The sequence below is a fragment of the Zeus faber genome (assembly GCF_960531495.2).
Source record: "Zeus faber genome assembly, chromosome: 4".
NCBI classification, from domain to species: Eukaryota; Metazoa; Chordata; class Actinopteri; order Zeiformes; family Zeidae; genus Zeus; species Zeus faber.
In genome coordinates, this window is record NC_137191.1 from 5,510,986 (window position 1) to 5,523,502 (window position 12,517).

A 12,517-nucleotide genomic window follows, 5' to 3' on the forward strand; every position below is an offset into this window, starting at 1 on the left:
TCCTTGGTGGTCTAATTATCTGGGCCTCTTACAGCCCACTAAAGCTGTGTGCTGTTATCTTACTGAGGGAGATACGGTGTTAATGAGCCTCATTTTGGTTAGTCAGGAGCCCCAGCGGGAGGAGTGCATTCAGGAACTACAGTACCACCCCAATCGCCCTTTTGATGCAGGATTTGATTTTCCAATAGTACATCAAGTCGCTCCTCTGAAGTGAATCATGCTCACTTTAATGGCCATAGGAACCGGGTCACGGACAATTACGGGGAAATGGACTTACAGAGAGGTGTACAGATGAGAACGCTTACAAAGATGCAAAGAAACATGAACACAGGCACATACAGTATGCACACACTCACACAGACACACAAGCCGTGCACAAGGCTCTGACATCTGGCTTTGAGCCCACGTCCCTCTGCAGGACCCCACATCCTGCAGGAAGCATGTCCTTCTCCATCCCACTGACACACTGTGTGTGTGTGTGTGTGTGTGTGTGTGTGTGTGTGTGTGTGTGTGTGTGTGTGTGTGTGTGTGTGTGTGTGTGTGTGTGTGTGTGTGTGTGTGTGTGTGTGTGTGTGTGTGTGTGTGTAATGCAGAAGGCAAATAAACAATTTAACATAGACAATTATGATTCCAAATGATGATTAAAATTCCAAATGTGTACACGCTCTTCCTTGTTACTTTTGATTGAAGCTTATATTCATTGCATTTCCTAATATTAACTTAAGGTAATATCTTTACTTAGAACAGTGGTGGTGACGACAACTCATTTTGGGGAGCGGACAACTGTATTTAGGGCTGGGCTATGTATCAATATGATATCTATTGTGATATGAGTCTACATATTGTCTGAGTCGTCCCGGTTTCACAAATTGTGCCACCAGAAATTAATTTCCGTCCAGAGAAATTCCATGATTCCATTCCCAGAGTGCAGTCTGTCGCAATCCCACAAGGCTGAGGTTGGCTCCTATCCTGTTCAAACCAATCTCTTGTGTTCTCTGTGACGGCGCTGGTCAGTAAATGACTTTTGGACGGACCCCAGGGGCTCCCCAGCAAGTCGCTTGTGACCCCGAGGCAGCGTCCGTTTCCGCCACTTTCATTCTTGATGATTGATGTTCTGTACTGATGCTTGTCCCAACCCCCCGAGGCTTGAGCCTGACAAGCATGGGGTGTGAGGGCTCACAGAAAAACACTCACACGCACGGACAAATTTGACTCCGGAGGCCTCTTTTTTCCATGTGTTCTGACAGCATGTCAGCAAGCAGCAGGGTGTGTGAGGCAGAGGGTCACGGCACAATGACAGTGCATCATTGATAGGGATGCTGCTTGTCCCCCTTCCTGTTCTGGTTGTCTCCTGCTGCCTCCACTTCAACAGCCACACAAAACAATTCAACCCTTTGGATAAGTTCCAGTCAGTTGAACTCGCACTGGGGTGTATTTTATTTTATTTATTTTTTGCGGTAAAACTTGGCGTAGAAGGAGTTTTGAGCACCAGGAGTCAGTTTTGGGAATGTTACGAAACGGCAGAATGTGCGATTTTCTACCACTACCGCCGAGGATCGCTTCGATGCGCGCCCATCGGTTAAAAATATCTGAACCTTGTGGAATGCAAGTGGTACCACATGAAAAGAGAAAAAGTATCGTATGAAAATAAAAGAATCGAGAAAAAAATCGACCCCACAGATCTCGTCAGTCTCCCCTCCATTCTACGCTCTACCAGCATTACGAATTACTACTTGCGTTTTATGTTGGTCTTACCATTCCTGCACGGTACAGAACATTAAGCAAAATGAGCCAATCTCCATGATCTGTCGACCTTGTTCTGTCGTTCTCTAATTACACTACAGTATTACTTAGTGTCAAATGTTCAATGTGAGACAGGCTGCTGGGTCAACATACCAAAAGTGTTAAAATGATTGTGTTCCTCAACAATCCTCATGCCATGAATGGTTGCAAGTCCCTGTAATGAACATAATGAATACGTCTACTTGAGCAAAACACTGAATTAGAACGAGGTAGTGGCGCCCTGCAGTATAGCTTATTTCAGCTCACCCCCTCTGGATACACCCACTGCTGTGCTCTTAATTGGCCAACAGGAATTTTACCCCCTACTGTTCAACAGAGTCGCAGGGTTCCATGTAGGCAGGCCATTCTTTGCCGAACACTGTGGTGGGTAAATGCAAAAGGGAAGGGCCACAGTGGATAAATGCCAGTGTCTTCAACCCCGATTGACCTTCAGAGTTCCATATCCTCTTTAACAACCTCCGCTTTGGTACACAGCTGTGGATTTATTCTCAGGATTCTACGGTGTCTCCAAGTGAAACTCCCGAGTGCACAGAACAGTATCCGGGAGCGGAAAAGCCTTCCTCCGCTTGAGGAGTAAGCGTCCTCCGCGAGTGCATTTCCGCTCCGCGTGCATAAATGCGGTACCACAAGCACGGGGCTACGGCGGCCGCAACCTCGACCCTTCCTACGCACTCAAAATTGCTCAACGCTCACTCGTCAAGTTGACTTTTGAGACTTTGGAGGCTGGCTGTCACTTTGATTGGTCACTTTAAATACTATACAACCTGTCAGAAGTAATTAAAATGAGCAATGATTGCATGTGTCTACAGTCACTTTCATGATATGTTATTTTTTTGTTTGTTTATAAAAATATAAATCAAGAAAAAAAATCTTGTCAATACAAAAGAAGAAAATTAAAGCAAGAAACCTTTGGAAAGCTCTCAAAATGAGATCCCTTTCTAAGCCCCTTAAATCCATCTACACATTGACTGTGATTTAATTGTATATATGAATAGTATTTTATATACTCAATTGCTTCCCAGATGCTTCCCAAAAGCTTCACAGACTTACGGTTTCTCTAGAAAGGTAAATGTTTACTAAGGCACTGGTCTAGTCTTTTTTTATTTATTTATTTTATTTATTTTTTTATTTTAGTGTTTTTATTCATTTATTATTATTTTTAAGTCATTTTGAAGGACGCCTCCAATGTTTCCTCTTTGTAATTTTGAGCCATCTAATGCTCGTCTATACCACTCCGTGCTGCAACACATTGATTCCACTGATGCATTGTTTGCATTGAGTCAGTGCTTGGCAAAGTGTGTTGCTGAATATCTGAGCTGCCACGCCCACCCAGCTCATTGCCTCACGCTCATTCCTGCTCATGGCTCAGCCTGTGACTGAGCGATTTGGAAGCATCAGGGAGTGAAATGAGCTTGAGGTGGCCTTTGAGAGCGACTCCAAACGACGGAGCGAGGGACCGGTTCACAGCAGTGGGACCGGTGTCTCTTCGGGCCCCACTCTTCTACGAAGGTCAAAGGGCCTTTTAGGTCCACAGATTTTAATGCATATTCAGGAACATGTGTTTTATGAGCGGCAGTAAATGTTTTCATATGGTGTAAAGTTACGCTGACGCGTGGGTCTTTTTGAAGATCCCGCCATGAACGGGATCGGAAATGCATAAAATAAAACATGTGCTGCTCTCTGAGCTGGCTTCCCTTCCTCTGCTCTCTGGCTTTGCATCTCACTTTCGCCCCATCTCTCTCTCTCTCTCTCTCTCTCTCTCTCTCTCTCTCTCTCTCTCTCTGTCTCTCTGCGTCCCCTTTTTTTTTTTTGCTTGGGGTGGGGTCACATCATGCCTGGACTGTTTGGATTTGTTGGTTGGAGTTGCCATAGAAACCTGTGTGTGTGTGTGTGTGTGTGTGTGTGTGTGTGTGTGTGTGTGTGTGTGTGTGTGTGTGTGTGTGTGTGTGTGTGTGTGTGTGTGTGTGTGTGTGTGTGTGTGTGTGTAAGGGGGTGAGGCTGCGTCTGTGTCAGAACCAGCTCTGCTTCACAGCTGATTACCTCATCCATGGCAAACACACTCACATCCACATAGATATCAAGTGGGTTTGTTTTCGCTTTCCTGGTATTGTGTAATTGCAAGAACACAAACACACACGCGCGCGCACCCACACTGCCTAAGTCTCTGACCACAGGCTTGTCACAAGGTCCCATCTGCTCAGCTGCAGCACCAACGTATTTAATTCAAGGGTCGGAGAAAATTATACTTGACTCAATAATTTGATTTATTTGACTGTATGAACGTGAAGCCCATTTTGTTCGAGAGGGACGTCGGGTACAGTCGCTCACTTTGTCTTTGCGGAAATGAGTGTGTGAACTTCCAGTGAACCCCCCCCCCCCCCCCCCCCCCCCGCACCAAACATTTATTTCTGTTGTGAGTAACTGCCCCCTCCCCTTATCGCGCAGGGCTTCCCCTTGACATTGAACAGACAATAGTGAGGGATGGTGTGGAGGGCCGGAGTGCAACTCAACTGTTACGTAAAACGTCACAGATGGGTTGCCTGTTCGAGGGAAGGCTTTCCTCTTTGAAAAGGCCTTGTGTGCGATGGCCTGGGTCTCCGAGGGCAAACGCAACGCCTCGCTTCACAGAGATATCTACTGTATACAAGGTTGGTCGCAAAGAGTTTTGTCGGATTTATTTTATTTTTTTAATATGCACTACTTGTGCAGCCGCCACGTGATTTTAATTTTTCTGTGAAAAGCACCGTCCTCTCTGGAGAAGGACGACATTCAGACACACCCAACTCGAACACATGCTTTCAGATGTTCGGCCAATGACAGGTTTCTGGTCTAGGGCTCGGTGATCGATGCAGATTGTGTGCCTATAAACAGATTATTTCACGACCAGACCCTCCCCAAATCCATTACCGGAAACACGCTTCATGCAATCAGAGGATGGGCATGGCCCGTTCAGCTCCCGCCATGCTTACTGCATCTCGCCACTCATTTCTTGTTTAAGGCCGCTTTAAATAATACCTGTTGATATGTACTACGATGATTATTCTGAAACCAGCCATTCTCTGCAAAATAACATCCGTTCAAGGTACGTTACACATGGAGACCTCTTACCTCCATTTGCCATTTTCGGTTTCAGCCTGCAAAAGCACGTTCTTACTCTAATAACGGGCGTACAGACGCGCGCTGAGCTCGGTCACTCACGTACGTTAAGGACGGAAGCGATACGTGTTTGAAATCTTAAAATCAAATGCAAAGACAAGAAAACATCATCACATTGAAGGTTAATAGTTAACTACCTTAAGTTGAACTACTTTGAATCTATGCACACTTTTCTTTTTTTTAATCATGTATTATGCACACACACATACACACACACACACACACACTTGTACCCCGGTGGTTACAAATCCCCGGGAAAATTATGGATTTCCAGCAGCGTAGTCACGGGAAGTGCGTCAACAAATGTGCAACCATGAGAGGAACAGCGAACGGTGGAGCAATCTGCGCCGGGTAGATCATAAACCCTTGAATATCAAAACGACTCATTGAAATCGGTTGAGGTAATGACAACGCTACAGTGCTTTGTACCCAGAAAAACCGCAGCTTTACCTGTATTTGTTGACACCAGTGTTGCGCGTTCCAACACGACGGTGACGTTGACGTGTCGCAGCAATGAGCCGAAGCGGTCGACACGGCGTCTATGTTTAAATGTCCTATGATTGCACAACCAAAAGAAATAAAAATATTTACAAAAATTCTGACAAAAAAAACGTGCTCCTTTCGTCTCTTTTTTCCAAAGTGGTGTTGGTCATTACCGCGGAGCGCTCTGAGGAAAACGCGAAGCCGTCCGGTTGTCTTGGCGACAGCGGCGTAAAGGTTGTCTATCGCCTCTTTAAATTGTGTGACTCTTGTGGTTTGCCGTACGGTGGCAGTTAGCAGCCGCGGCTCCATGACACAGGGTTGTTTTTGTTTGCGTGGTCGGAGCGACGGGGGCAGGTCGAACCCCCGTCTGCGGCTCTGTGATCACAGCCATAATTACAGAGCTGTAATTACACGGCTGTGTGTGCGTGTGCGTGTGCGCGTGCATGTCTAGATGTTTTTATTATGTTAACCGACCTGGACAGAAATTAGAAACAAAACCACTTCACGCAGGACACGGGACGTAGTTGATCCGTAAATCAATGTCAAAATGTAACCATCAGAGTGAAATACAGTTTTACTGCCGCCGTTACTCTTTAAAGTAGTAAATCCCTAAATGTGGGTGCACAGTTGCAGTGAAAAGAAGATAAAGACACATGCGTGCTGTGGTTTACTCTGAAGAACAATGGCTGGTTCACGGGACGCCGCGCTGTTTGTCTGCTCGTCCGCCACATTGGAGCGGTCAAGATCCGCTAGTAAACAAATACAATGTGTACTGAGAGACGCCGACTTCTCTACAAAACAGACTAACTCGCTTAATTCTCAACCGATTTTTTGATTACAAATGGGAGAACTTGAACATGATACTGATTACATATTGTTATTGTGGATCTAATAAAGTTTTTTCATTCACTTCATTCATTCACAACACGTTTAAAGGAAGAAGGTATCATACACGCCTCATATTGCACTTTAATTGAACAATTGATTGTTGAATATTTTATATATTTTAAGATTTTATTGAAACGTTGGACTTCTTGAATGTTGTTTCATTTAAGACCACGGGCAAAAAGTTCCTTCCTTTAAGTGTTTTACAGAATAAACGGAAAGCAAAGTTATATTTGTTCTCCCCCTTTTTTTTTTTTTTTTTTTTTTTGATCCAAAAAATGATGTGATCCTTGAACCGTGACGATCACAAAGCAGCTTTCTGAAGTTTCTTATCAACCGAAACCGAGAGCAGCTATTGCTCCAGGCGCGTTTTGGTGACTAACACAACATCTACTGTATACTCCCTGATTTCCCCAACGGGGGGGCGACTCATGAAGTGCTTTCAAATACCACCGCTCAGGGTGGTGTTTTACTTGCGCCACCCTTGTGACACCCGCACACCCCCGCAGTCGTCACCCAGATCGGAGGGCCCGTGTTTAACCTTTGTGCGGGGGGGAACAATGGCGCTCCGTGCGGCAGATGAAAGCGTGCGGCTCCTGCTGGAGCTGGCCGCTGGGATGGGAGCCTAGAAGGCATTCCTGGGAGCGGTCGTTGGGCCGTACGTAGGACTTCAATGTCACGGCTCCACTCCAAAGCCTCTGGGTGGGCTGCCAGCGCCAGACTTTGAGGTATTGAGGAGGAAAGTTCACCGTAGCGTCAAGTAGTGTTTTGCATGTTTGTTCCGGACTGACGGGGGCGGGGGCGGTGCGCATGCATGCAGTTTTGCATGTGAAACAGTTTTGCATGAAAAACACTTTTATGACAAATGACGATTGGAGACATAAAAGACTTGAGGGTAACATTTATTGGATGTGCATTTCGAGTTTTTTGGACTGTCCTCCCTTCACTTTGTGTGGGTTTGGCTTAAAAGCTCTTCTAGAAACGGCCACCAGAGGCACTCAACATATCATGGCTCGAATTTTGGAAAGCTGCCATGCACCTTTGGTCTTGGTGGTGTGTGCATTTTGAGGAACACGCAAGAAATAAGTCCCTGACTGTGTGCTGTAATATGGCAACTCGTCACCTCTCTGACTTCCTCAACCCATGTGCAAATGACAGTTTAAAGGCCTGTCTCCAGCCGCAGCTCAACGTTACCTGCCACATGTTATTTGGCTATTTGACCAAGGTGAAACTGGGTGGCGGCTTCCGCTTGTTTCCAGGCAACAGAGCGTGGCTCCGGCTGTCCATGAAGAAGTGACCGTGCGGTCTCTCTGGCCTGTCTCCGTCTGTTTGCCTGAACCTCCAGACGGAGGAGGGCTGCATGAGTACACCACTGTGTGTGTGTGTGTGTGTGTGTGTGTGTGTGTGTGTGTGTGTGTGTGTGTGTGTGTGTGTGTGTGTGTGTGTGTGTGTGTGTGTGTGTGTGTGTGTGTGTGTGTGTGTGTGAATAAGGGGGTGTGTCATCCGTAGGATCTCTTTGTAAATGCTTGTAAAAACATTTAAGAGCCTTGGTGTGTACAGCACATGGTGTGGCTGCGTGTGTGGTTTTGACATTTTCAGTGTATCTCAGGAGTGTGACTGAGCTAGTGTGTGTGTGTGTGTGTGTCAGCTGCTCAGACAGTGACAACATTGTTTGGAGCTGTTAACCATTAGCTCTACCCTGAACGCCTCTTTACTCCTCAAACATGGATCAGAGGGTGCCTCTCTTAGGATGGCTCTCACACAAGCATGAAGTTGCACCGGCAGACTGATGGCTTTATAGGTTTTGTGTGGGCGTGTGTGTGTGTGTGTGTGTGTGTGTGTGTGTGTGTGTGTGTGTGTGTGTGTGTGTGTGTGTGTGTGTGTGTGTGTGTGTGTGTGTGTGTGTGTGTGTATACAGTATACGCTGTATAACGTACCGCTCTGTTAAGGCCAGCGGCGGTTAAAAGCTGCTGTTTCCCTTTCCCAAATCTTACCTAAAGATGAGACGGTTAAAGCCGGTACCCGTTCCCAGGTGGCCGTCGTGTTATAAAGCTGTGAAGTTAAGTTGTTTTGGAAGCCCCCCCCATGTGGATTGTGCCTGTTCTCCAGGGATCAACTCCACCTCCTTGTCTTACGTGCACCGCCCGTTTGAAGATTGTTTTTTTTGTAAAAAGAACCAAAAAGAAAAAAAAGTCTCCAATTCCAATTGGACTGCTTTATTAAAGTGAAATGTTTTATTTTCTTAAGCTCGGCCGGCACCTGTTGATCCCCGCTCCACCCGCATTCTGAGGTCTCTGCACCGGGCGGCCTGTGGTGTTATTCTCAGGAAAGGTGACGGAGATCCCCATATTGAGGTCAAGTGTTTGTTCATTCCTGAATAGTTAGCATCAGTGGACGCAGCCCCCTTCAGGCCCGCTTGGCCGATTAGTGGTGGTGGTGGTGGTGGGGGGCTGATAGCATGCTGAGTTCTTGGAAAGCGGACACTGAGGCCCTCCTCCTCTGTTGTGCAATTTGTAAATCTCAACAGCTTTTCGCAGGTGACGCTGAGAAGAACCTACAGCGAGTGCTTGAGTCTTCAGAGTCGTCCCTCTTTGCATCTGGACGGGCTTTAAGTCATGAAGGACATAAATACCAGTTATTATGGTATTGATACAAGATTAACTTTTTCTGTGAGATTGCCGATTTGAGGCGTTAAAATCAGGGATGTCTGATTACTTTGGCTGTCGCAACTGAAACCTGTAAACTACGCTGCTAGCACGAGAGATTCAATAATTGTCCTATTCATTTCCTATTGGTTGATTAATTTAACGTATAAGAAACGTAATGACATTGCATTACACTATTGTGTGGTTACTAACAGTGGAGGTCAATCAACTCAATTCTCACTCCAAAAATAATTCGAAAATATTTATGATTTTCTATTCTGTTTTTTAGGGATTTTTCTCGTTTGGCTTTGTACCGAGGCTTTGTACAGGTCAGCCTTTCTTAAGGCAGTTAGATCATTGCTACCTACATAAATAGTAGGTAACACCGTAACTGTGTAGAGCAGCATGGCGACTTGGATACTCATCCACTTGTACACATGCAGAATCCACCAAGCAAGGACCTTACAGAAAGTTGGTGCCACTGAGAAAGGCTGCCATTAAAATGCTGCATGCAGGACACCCATCGATAGCGCAGAGAAATATGCATGGTAAGTGTCCCGGGCTGATCTTTTGCCCTGAGTCAGGCCTGGCGGTGCCAGCCGAGGGGGGAGGGACAGTGTCCCACCAAAGTGCTGAGTCATGCACTAACATCTTAAAGCCCTCCACTGGTTCTTGGCTGTTTCCCTTAACGCTCTTCGTGTTGGGAATGTGGTTCTTCCAGAGGGACTTACCGAGGCACGGCGAAAGTCTTGACACAAATGATCGTCAGATGCTTTCCACTCGCATTGGCCATATTGGAGAAACCGTCCTGCATTGCCTGGAGCAGGGTGGGGTTCTCCGTCACCCATCAGTAGTGCTGATTTGTATATGTCTGCATCCCCACTGACGTGGAATTTCCCTCATGGTACAAGCTTTCATTATTAGTTTGAAAAGCTGCAGATCATCAGCCTGATCTCCAGTTGGCCTCGCTTCCTCTTCTGACATCAACAGAGGCTGTGATGTCCATATGTCTCTCTTTTCCTTGTGTATTGTGTACTGTATACTGGCTCCATTGTTGTGAAAGGACAATTCATTATTGTAGGTATTTAGTTGTCAAGTAAAGTGTAAATCTGTTCAATTGTGTTTGTTATAAAATGAATGATTCTTTCTACGCTTCCTTGTGATACAGAAACAATTATCAACACACACACTATTCTCACACGGCTGTTGTTCACGGACTAGAATCTGCACAGATCCTCCTGGTTTTGAAATTAAAATGTTTGTTTATACTGTGGTTTCTTTAGACACTGTCAACCCGCCGGATGAGATCAGATAAAATACATTTATCCCGAAGGAAATGACTGTGCCAACAGCTGCTCAATAAAATAAGCAGGTGGAAAACGGTGCGCTCTACCAAAGAGGCAACACACACACACACACACACACACACACACACACACACACACACACACACACACACACACACACACACACACACACACACACACACACACACACACACACACACACACACACTGTCCCAGATGCATTGTGCATACCTTGCAGGTATTTCGAGCATTGCCTATGGTGTGAAATCCGATTCCTCTCCTTCAGCCTGACTGCATTTGTGCACTTAACAATACATATTTTATTTCGTATATCATCACGGCAAGACAATAAACACTCTACATGCATAAAAATAAATGTAGACCAATGACCTCAACCAACTTAAGAAGGCCAAACTCTTTTTTTTTTTTCTTCCAAAAGTCAACTTGGTAGCATAGCAGAAGTAACTATTACTCCTACTGCTGCTTCCACTATTAATGTCTCATACTAAAACTACAACTCCTGCTATAGCTACTACTACGACTGCTGGAGTGACTACTACTAGCTACTACCAGATAGTGAACTGTATCAAGTGCCAGCAGACGTGTTGAGAGATCCTCATGGCAAGTTTGCTTCTTGAGGCGTTACAGCATGAAGTTCACAAACAGCATCGTCTGCACTCGCCTGGCGGTTTGTGACAGCTTGTTGGCTCCCTCAGCTGTTTTTATTTCCCCCGGGATGGAGCGCTCCCCGCAAATGGAAAGCGTCCGTTAAGAGTTTCCGGTCGGCTGGATTCGGTCGCACCCCGTGGTCATGGGTCCCTGATAAATTTCCACCCTCCCTTCTTTGTCCCCGAAGCGGAGCGCTCAATGAGAGCGGGTTGTCACATGCCAGTTGTAGCCGCCGGCCCGGGGCCATCATCACCTTGGTTCGAGACGCCCGCCGCTGACACGCGATGGCAGGGCAACCCCCGGCAGGGTATTGGGTGCGCTGATCACCCGCTCAGCCTGAGCTCAGTTGGGTGGAGTTTGAAGCGTCGGGTGTGTATGGCAGCGTATTGTGCGGCGCCGGTTTCTAGAACTGTGGGGATGAAAGCCCAACCCCCTGCGGAGGGAGAGGCAGCAGGCTGCATAGGTCACAGTAAGCACTGACCTTTAGCACAGTCTGTAGGGGGCGGGAGAGCGATATGGGTGTGAAGGACGGGCGGAATGCAAAAGCATGGTTAGAGGAGAGAGTGAAAGAATAACAGAAATGAGGAGGGGACACTGAGACCGGGAGATAGCGAGAGAGAGAGAGAGAGAGAGAGAGGCCGAGATAGAGTGCGAGACGGAGGGAGAGAGAGAGAGAGACGGGCAGAGCAGGAGAGAAAGATATATTGAGAGAGTGATAGAGAGGGAGAGAGGGACACGCACAGAGAGAAAGAGAGCAGGCAGAGTAGAAGCGGGAGGAGGAGGGGCTGTGTGTGTGTGTGTGTGTGTGTGTGTGTGTGTGTGTGTGTGTGTGTGTGTGTGTGTGTGTGTGTGTGTGTGTGTGTGTGTGTGTGTGTGTGTGTGTGTGTGTGTGTGTGGGCGGGGGATTAAGCCCGCGTCACGTGGTCACTTTAGCTTCTTTTCAGCACAACACATACAAACACCACACACACACACACACACACACACACACACACATACACTGCCGCACACTCACTCACAGAGTCCCAGCTGTTGATATCTCTGGGTGCCGGGCAGCAGAGGAGCTGCAGAACTGGGAGCCGCCGGCAGCTGGGGCGGCGGATCCGCATTTAAAAAGCGAGCGGGACAACGAGCGGGAGGACCGGTTCTCCACCCGTTCACCTGGATCTCTCCTCTCGTCTCTTCATCTCACCGCCCCGTGGTGTCCGTGGCCCCGCTCCACGGCTGAAGCCTGTGTTGGAATTTGAGCGAGAAGTGGGGAGGACGGGGGTGGTGGGGTGGGGGGGTGGGGTGGTGGTGGTGGTGGAGGAGGAGGAGAGAGGGAGAGGGAGAGAGAGAGAGAGAGAGAACGAGAGAGAGAGACATGAGAGAGTCTGGCAACTCCTACGGCTGCTCGTTCTGCTCGTCTCACTGACCCAGGAGGAAGCACCAGGTTGGTTTGGCTCGGCTTATATTTTGTGTTTTTGTTTTCTGGTGTTTTTGTTTTCCCTCTATGCTGGTTTGATTCCCTTGGTTGGACAATGGGTCAGTATTGGAGGTGGGATTCCATTCATTTCATAGGGGATATTC

General features: G+C 47.1%; 1 protein-coding gene across 8 annotated transcripts in view; it reads left to right on the plus strand.

Annotated features, from left to right (window-relative positions):
- add3a (adducin 3 (gamma) a) overlaps nt 1-12,517 on the plus strand; it is a 107,767-nt gene that overhangs the window by 50,988 nt on the left and 44,262 nt on the right. The window contains exon 1 of one of the 8 annotated variants that reach the window (XM_079999055.1): nt 12,268-12,380. The exons of the other annotated variants lie outside the window; for them this stretch is intronic. The gene's annotated coding sequence lies outside the window, so the exon portion shown is untranslated. Of the gene's footprint in view, nt 1-12,267; nt 12,381-12,517 lie in introns of those variants that run through there. 8 annotated transcript variants of the gene reach the window in all.